Source organism: Bos taurus, chromosome 24 (genome assembly GCF_002263795.3).
Source record: "Bos taurus isolate L1 Dominette 01449 registration number 42190680 breed Hereford chromosome 24, ARS-UCD2.0, whole genome shotgun sequence".
Lineage (NCBI taxonomy): Eukaryota > Metazoa > Chordata > Mammalia > Artiodactyla > Bovidae > Bos > Bos taurus.
In genome coordinates this window covers 4,676,191-4,684,709 of record NC_037351.1, presented here as the reverse complement: position 1 = coordinate 4,684,709, position 8,519 = coordinate 4,676,191, and the positions used below count along the sequence as shown (strand labels likewise).

Genomic DNA, 8,519 nt, shown 5'->3' with positions numbered 1-8,519 from the left:
GAGGAGCCCCTGAATCACTGGAGAGTGGCCTGGCACTCTGGGACATCACACAGCACTGGGCTCTCACAGCCCCTGGGTTAGTCTGCAAACACCTTGGGTCTGAGTACCAATGTGCTTTCTGTTTGACTTACTGATAAAAGAGACGGATTATTAACTAGAGCCCAGATTTTAGCGGTTCTATAAAAGGAGAGGAATTAAATTAAGGTGAATATAAGCAGGTTGGGCCCAGAAGAGTTCCCCCCGCCCCCACCAGGTATTTGAAGTGAGTGGAAAAATCCTCTTCTCACAGTGACGACCTGACCTACTTCCTCACTCATCGCAGCTGTCTGGGCGTCATTCACAGGAGTGCTCAGATCAGAGCTGGGGCTCAGCTGAATGACTATTCCAAGGATGCAATTTCCAGCAGATTTGTCTCTTTTTCTGAAGCTTACCTCTCTGGACATTGTAATAGACAATAATTTGCAGTTTTCTAAAGGGTGCTTATGGGTGACTGTTTCATGTCATTATTCAAGACAGACATTTCTGTCAGTCTGTTTCAGCAGTTACAGAACACATTCAAGGTTTTTACCATTACAGTTAAAACAACAGGAGATCCAAATCACCATAAGCATCTGTTTTTTTTCCTCTAGTGATCAATACTTGCCGCTGTTTAATCTCTAAGTCATGTCCCGTCTCTTTTGCGACCCCATGGACTGTAGGCTGCCAGGCTCCTTTCTCCATAGAGTTTCCCAGGCAAGTTTATTGGAGTGGGTTGCCGTTTCTTTCTCCTGGGGATCTTCCAAACCCAGGAATCAAACTTGTATCTCCTGCAGTGCAGTCAGATTCTTTACCACTGAGCCACCTGAGAAGACCAGTGACCAATATTAGAAATTCTTAATTCAACAATAGATTTTTGAGTGTATAAGACATGTGATGTGTTATCACAACTGCCAAATATAGCTTGAGTGTGACTCCAGCATAAAAAATATTAGAGGAAGAAAACTTTGAATTAAAAAAAGACGTAGCCCTCACGAATACATGTCTGTGTACATAGAGTGGAAACAGTGACAAAATTTATTTTGGGGGGCCCCAAAATTACTGCAGATGGTGACTGCAGTCATGAAATTAAAAGATGCTTGCTCCTTAGAAGAAAAATTATGACCAATCTAGACAGCATATTAAAAACCAGAGACATTACTTTGCCAACAAATGTCCCTCTAGTCAAAGCTATGGTTTTTCCAGTAGTCATGTATGGATGTGAGAGTTGGACTGTAAAAAAGCTGAGTGCCAAAGAATTGATGCTTTTGAACTGTGGTGTTGGAGAAGACTCTTGAGAGTCCCTTGGACTGCAAGGAGATCCAACCAGTCCATTCTAAAGGAGATCAGCCCTGGGATTTCTTTGGAAGGAATGATGCTAAAGCTGAAACCAATACTTTGGCCACCTGATGTGAAGAACTGACTCATTTGAAAAGACCCTGATTCTTGGAAAGATTGAAGGCAGGAGGAGAAGGAGATCACTCATCCCCCGCCTTGCAAGGCAGAGGATGAGATGGTTGGATGACATCACTGACTCAGTGGACATGAGTTTGAGTAAACTCCAGGAGTTGGTGATGGACGGGGAAACCTGGTGTGCTGCTGATATTGCATATATTTGGGGGCAATTCAAAGACTCCCTAATTCATACCCTTGAATCACAGGTGCCCCTGACTCTAGCACTAAACATCTGCAATAACAAAAAACAAAACAAATAACTAATAATAATAATAACAAAACTCCAGGTGCCTCATAACACCTCATGATAACCACTGAAGATGAAAACATACTCCCATCATATAAACTTTATTTTTGTCACATTTTAATTATTCATATGCTATGAGGTCATGGAAAACATGAAGAAATCTGATAGATAATAAATAAAACAGGACAGTTTGAAAAGATATGTACTGCATGACGTACATGAGGACTTTATTACCTTCTCAATTTTTCTATAAATGTAAAATGGTTTATAAAAAGCATGCAGATGAGGAAGAGATGATCTCTGTTCTCTGGGAGCTCACAGTCAAAAGAGGAGACACATGGCCAAGAAACTGCAGTCAGATGTGATAAGTTTTGTAATAAAAAGAAGCATGGGGTATATGAGAGTTCACTGGAGATGCATAAAATAATAGCCTGCAGACCTGAGGAAGTTTGGAGGAGAGAATGATTCCAAAATAAATATTAGAGAATCAAGGAAAAGAGGAAATGAAAAAATGCAAAAAGCCATGGAGTCTAACCTTAAATGGTTAGCTTCCTTGATTGCCAGGCTCAGGAGCAAACTCCCTAGACTTTTGCAGTCATCCCAACTTTGATTGAAAGTTTCCTTCCATGCTTTAGCTCCTGCTCTCTGACCCTGTGTCACTATTAACTCTCTGCTCCTATCCAACACGGGTACATCAATCTCTGTAGCAAGTCTCGCACTGTCTGGCCTCTGCTGCATGTCTTGTCCCTTTAGGGATTTTTGCCTCCTTCAATGGCTCTGCAACCTGTCTCCCTAACCTTAGAAAACTCTCCTCCAAGCCTTTTCAGAAGTTTCCAACCTTTCCCAAACTTGAAACACTTTTACCACACTCTGAATTCCATTTGAATCCTTCTTCAATAATTTTTCTTAAAATATTTCATTTTGGGATTATTTGCATTTTCATGTAGTTATATATTTTTCATCAGTTATAGTTCAGAATTTGGAGAATTCTTGAAATTCTTTGTTTTAGAATTATAAGGCTTCATGGATACCATCTTTCTATCATTTAAGAGAAGGACACAATAAGAACTCACATTTATTGATTGCCAATGTATCAGGGATTGCCGGGAGAAATATCAATAACCTCAGATATGCAGATGACACCACTCTTATGGCAGAAAGTGAAGAGGAACTAAAGAGACTCTTGATGAAAGTGAAAGTGGAGCGTCAAAAAGTTTGCTTACAGCTCGACATTCAGAAAACAAAGATCATGGCATTTGGTCCCATCACTTCATGGGAAATAGATGGGGAAACAGTGGAAACAGTGTCAGACTTTATTTTGGGGGGCTCTAAAATTACTGCAGATGGTGACTGCAGCCATGAAATTAAAAGACGCTTACTCCTTGGAAGGAAAGTTATGACCAACCTAGATAGCATATTCAAAAGCAGAGACATTACTTTGCCAACAAAGGTCTGTCTAGTCAAGGCTATGGTTTTTCCAGTGGTCATGTGTGGATGTGAGAGCTGGACTGTGAAGAAAGCTGAGCACCGAAGAATTGATGCTTTTGAACTGTGGTGTTGGAGAAGACTCTTGAGAGTCCTTTGGACTGCAAAAAGATCCAACCAGTCCATTCTAAAGGAGATCAGCCCTGGGATTTCTTTGGAAGGAATGATGCTGAAGCTGAAACTCCAGTACTTTGGCCACCTCGTGCGAAGAGTTGACTCATTGGAAAAGACTCTGATGCTGGGAGGGATTGGGGGCAGGAGGAGAAGGGGGAAACAGAGCATAAGATGGTTGGATGGCATCACCGACTCGATGGACGTGAATTTGAGTGAACTCTGGGAGATGGCGATGGACAGGGAGGCCTAACCTGCTGCAATTCATGGGGTCGCAAAGAGTCAGACACAACTGAGCGACTGAACTGAACTGAACTGAACGTATCAGGAACTCCGCAAGGCATGTAAAATATGTTAACTTTTTTCAAATCCCCCCAAATGCCATTGTCTGTGAAATATAGCTATTGAGGGGTGCTGATAGGCTACAGTCCATGGGGTCACAACAAGTCGGACATGACTGAAGCAATTTATCAGGCACTCACGCAGCTATAAAACCTTACCAGACACATGGTCCAAATGCTGAGTGTGGACTCCAACTAGCAACAAAGCCCAGACTATGTCTGCTCTGGCTTCTACTACCTCCTATGTTCAAGCACGGGAATGGAAACCCATACAAACAAATGTATTTCACAACAGTATAAAGCTGTTTAGCCTCAAAGCCAGACTGATTCTCCCTTCTGTTTAGTGGCCACACTCCTTGCTAGACATACCATCGGAGGCAGTTTTTCAGTGCCCTGGTTCACCAGTTTCCTCAACTTTAAAACAGGGCTTAAAATAGCACCCACCTCCTAAGGATGCTCTACAGAATGAATGAGATGCTGGAAGTGAAGCCAGACACATAGCGAACTCTGTTGCCGTCATTGTCACCATCACTGTACCAGATGTCACGCTCTTTCCTTTTTTCGTGTCTGTTCTTTCTGTGGCATAGAAAACTTTCAGTAGCTATTTATTTGTTTTATGGTTTCAGCTTTTACTTCTGTGACAGTCCACTCATTTTCCAGAATACGAAAAAAAAAAAAAATGGAATAGCATTTGACTCCAGTTCAAGAGCTTGACAGTTCAGTCACACCTAAGTGCTGAGAGAAAGAGAAGGATGTAGTTAAGGCTGTCAGGAAAATACGGGGATTGTCACAGCTCAGGCAGGTAGTGACAGGGGCAGAGTCGGTGCCCATAACACTTCTCCCCTTTCCAAACATCTCAGGGCACTAAGAAAAGGAACCCTGACATTGAGAGCATGCTGAGAAGAGATACGATTTCAAAGGAAGCAATAAAATGTGTAATAGATGTTCGTAATTAGAGAGACTGCTTGCTTCTTGTCTCAGGTTTAATAGCTTCTCAAAGACTGTGAATAAGTTAAGGGAGTTTTTAATATTCCTCTGAAATATGAACCCATGTAGTACCTTGTGTTACATAATTAAAAATGTCTTTGATCTGATGGGCTTAGATTTATCCTAGCAAATTATGCGATGAACAGCTCATCTTGAGGATTTATTCATCATGCAAACAAGTGAAGGCCATCAATGCCAACTTTTGGGTGAGGTTCAGCACGGAGGGGAAACTGAAGCTTCATTCATTTCAAATATTGTCAAGTGTTATCCAAGAGGAAAGGCTGATTGGCAGCCCAAGGGTTATCTTAATTCTGTTCACATGAGACCCGTAAATACAACTCAACAGATGACAGAGTGAAAAAACATAACCAAAGACTCAAGAGATCCATGATGCAGGAAGCGGAGGACTTGCCAGAGATCACTTGACTTTGTCATTACATCATGCTAATCTGAATCCATGTCACTATTGTTTCCCCCCCAAAAAGATGGAATACTCTTCAAAATAGAATAATACTTCGTAGCAGAGTGTGAACAATTACTCATGCATCCGTGTGATCATCAGTGATGGCCTCTATGGTGTGCAGAAAGTGGATCACCTTCAGTTCCGGGTCTTAGCAAGGCCCAGGGTCAAGAGGTTTCACTTGTGTGGGTGGGGACAGCCCAAAACTTATCCTGAGATTTGAGTCAACTTCCTCTCCACCCAAGATATACAGCTTTAAAAAAAGCTTTTATTCTATACTCCCTTGTATATGGTGATCAAAATTGAGATAGCTATCAAAGGCTTGATCTCAATGAATCCACTGTAATTCCATGAATTATACCACACTTAAATCATGTAATTGTCTAGGATAATAAAGCAATAATAAGATGAGGTAGTCCTGGCACAGTTAGCTTATATAACTTTGCTGCAAATACTAACACAATATTATAGTGGCAAAGAATCAGGCATGACTGAGTAACAGAGCATGCATGCATTACAGGTGCAAATACTGTAGAAATAAGGACTGTTACGAGTATCTTTGTTGTACTTTTATTCTGTAAGTGGGTCATGCCCATAGCATAGCAGGTAAGTTTCTGTCTGACCATTTATATGGGTTTATTAAAAGAAGGTGGATGTTAACAGAAATGTATATGGATCAAATAGAGTAATAAAGATTTGTTGGAAAGGCTATATTTTTATTTTGTATTAATAAAAACTATGTTATTAATACTGAAAGAAGATACTATCACATCATTAGCAATACACATAGTTCATTGAAAAGGGTAGGGTGGTACCTTTAATTTATATGAATATGTAACACTGGTGACGTGTCCTCCTGTGAAGTCATGCTGTCTTAAAAATGAAACTAAAAAACAAATCAGCACCATTAGTTGAAGGACATGGAGATGCCAGGGATTGAACCTGGGGCCTCATGCATGCGAAGCATATGCTCTACCACTGAGCTACATCCCCAGCCCTGGAAAGAGACTGCCAGGCTGATGAATCAGCGCATTGATTTCTCTTAGACAATCTCTCCAGGGAATGAAAGAGCCCTGGATTCTCACAGTTTTGAATTCCCATCACAGAGCACTCTGAAGCATTCCTGGGGGACCTATAAATTTTGTACCTTCAGTGCAGAATGTCCTGATACTTTATGGCTCACCACCATGCACGTTTCCCCAGCCTTATTTATAGGGATGATGAAACACCGTCTCACTTCAAAATTTATCTTATTTATACAGTTTCCTACTCATAGATGCAAGAAAATATTTTCGTTATATTCCATAATTTCCCCATTACTTTTATTGCTGTCGTTGTTGTCTAGTTGCTCAGTCGAGTCTGACTTTTTGCGACCCCATGGACTGAAGCTCACCAGCCTTCTATGTCCATGGGATTTCCCAAGCTAGAATAGTGGAGTGAGTGGTCATTTCTTTCTCCAAGGGATTTTCCCGACCCAGGAATCAAACCCATGTCTCCTGCCTTGGCAGGCTGATTCTTTACCACTGAGCCACCTGGGAAGCCCATAGGAAATGAAAAAAGAAACAAATTTCTCCTCTCCTCCTACAGGTTCGTGGCTGGGTACTGCAAATAAGGCTGACAACAGGCAGATTAACAAGACGAAATCAAAGTTTGTCAGCATGCGCACTGGGTTTACATAAGGAAGAAACCCAGTGATGAGGTACTCAGAGGGGTGATTAGAACCTGGGACTGTATAGCACCTTAAAAGGAGCAACATGCTTGTAAAAGACACAGGTAAAGGGGTTCAGGCTTTTAGGGGTGCAGGCTATGGGAAGGTAAACATATGGAGGAGACTATGGAAGATGAGGAGCAGGGAGTAAGGCTTGTTTGTGTAGACTGCTCAGCAGCTGTTCCCCTGGAGAATTGTCATCTCCCTTCCCGTACAGTGGGGGCTGTCTGGGGTCTCTCTACACAGGGAATTTAGGATCTGCTTCCAGGCAGGTAGGGAGTGGGGCAGAGAATTAGCCTTTGTCTACTTTTTCCTCTATTGTCTTTAACTCAGAGTAATCATTACACCAGAGTGGCATAGTTGGGGGTAGAATATTCTAAACCACTTTCATTTCTTTCCTGGGGTGAAGGTGGGAATAGGGGGTTTTGTTATGGGGGAAGTAGCAAAGAAGTAAACAAAGAAGCAGCTCACTTGTTGCAGTGACAGCTCTCTCCTCGGGACAGGGAAAGGTCACTCTGCTGCTCACCCACAGACCTAACAGCGCGCCTGAGTTCATGGCACTGCAGTGGTCAGAAGAACCAACACTGCTTTTCTCAGAGACACATTAAGTTCACGACATAGAGAAGTGCCAGCCCTGGATTTTTGCTTGCTGTGATGATCAAGATGAAATTGCTATTTGATAAATAACGTTTTTACCATAAAAGGACGAAAAAAATACTAGAAGTAAACCGAAGAGCTGCTCTTTGGTTTCATCTACTTGGTGACCAGAACCCATAATGCTGAACACAGCATATCCTTGATCTGACTACTCACGCAGGACCTTCTAAATATTTAATGAGCTCATCACAGCCTTACAGAAAATCTAATTTCCTAGTTATCACCAACAGCATATTCTGACTCTGACACTCTCTTGCCCATGAAGATGCAAAGTTTAAAAGCACACCCTTGCCCTCTCTTAACAACATTGGTTGTTCTTGGCTAAAAAGAACAATAAAATCAACCCAATGATATAGGATATAATAATATTAATGAAACTAATAAGAATCAAGTTCCAAAATAATTCAGAATTACCAAGAAAAAAAAGTCACCTCTTTTCTTTTTTAGCTCTGGTTCCAATGAAATGATGGCTTTGGAAAACCTTTATCCTAATATTATCTTTTCTATAATCTTAAATATTTAATTTGAGAAATATATGCTAATATTAATTTAGGAAAATATGAAAGTATAAATAATTTAAATTTTCATCATAATACATCCAAAATATAGGTAATCCCTCTTGAGCAAGTAGTAAATTACATTGGAGCTTTTAAATCTTTTACTTTAATAATGTTGGGTCCTCACACATAAATGAAAACAAAGCTGGTAAAAACAGATGTCAGTGAGGTGCAAATTACTAATCTATACCCAGAACTCAGGCCTGTATTATACTTTAAGATCCACTACTCCACTGACCGGGTCTTCCCCAGGTGGCTCAGTGGTAAAGAATCCACCTGCCAAGGCCTGGGTTCAATCCCTGGGTCAGGAAGATCCCCTGGAGAAAGAAATGATGACCTACTCCAGCATTCTTGCTTATAAAATCCCATGCACAGAAGAGCCTGCCAGGCTAGTCCATGGGGTCGCAAAGAGTCAGACATGACTGGCGACTAAACAACAGGCACATGGTGAACCACAATATAAATTTCCTAATTAATTTAACATTAAGAAAGCTGA

The 8,519-nt window shown here is 41.1% G+C and overlaps 1 non-coding gene across 1 annotated transcript; it reads right to left on the bottom strand.

Moving 5' to 3' along the window:
- Nucleotides 1–6,022: 6,022 nt before the first annotated feature.
- On the bottom strand, nucleotides 6,023–6,094 carry TRNAA-CGC (transfer RNA alanine (anticodon CGC)). The gene has a single exon. It is a non-coding gene; the product is annotated as a tRNA-Ala (tRNA).
- Between the last annotated feature and the right edge of the window lie 2,425 nt (nucleotides 6,095–8,519).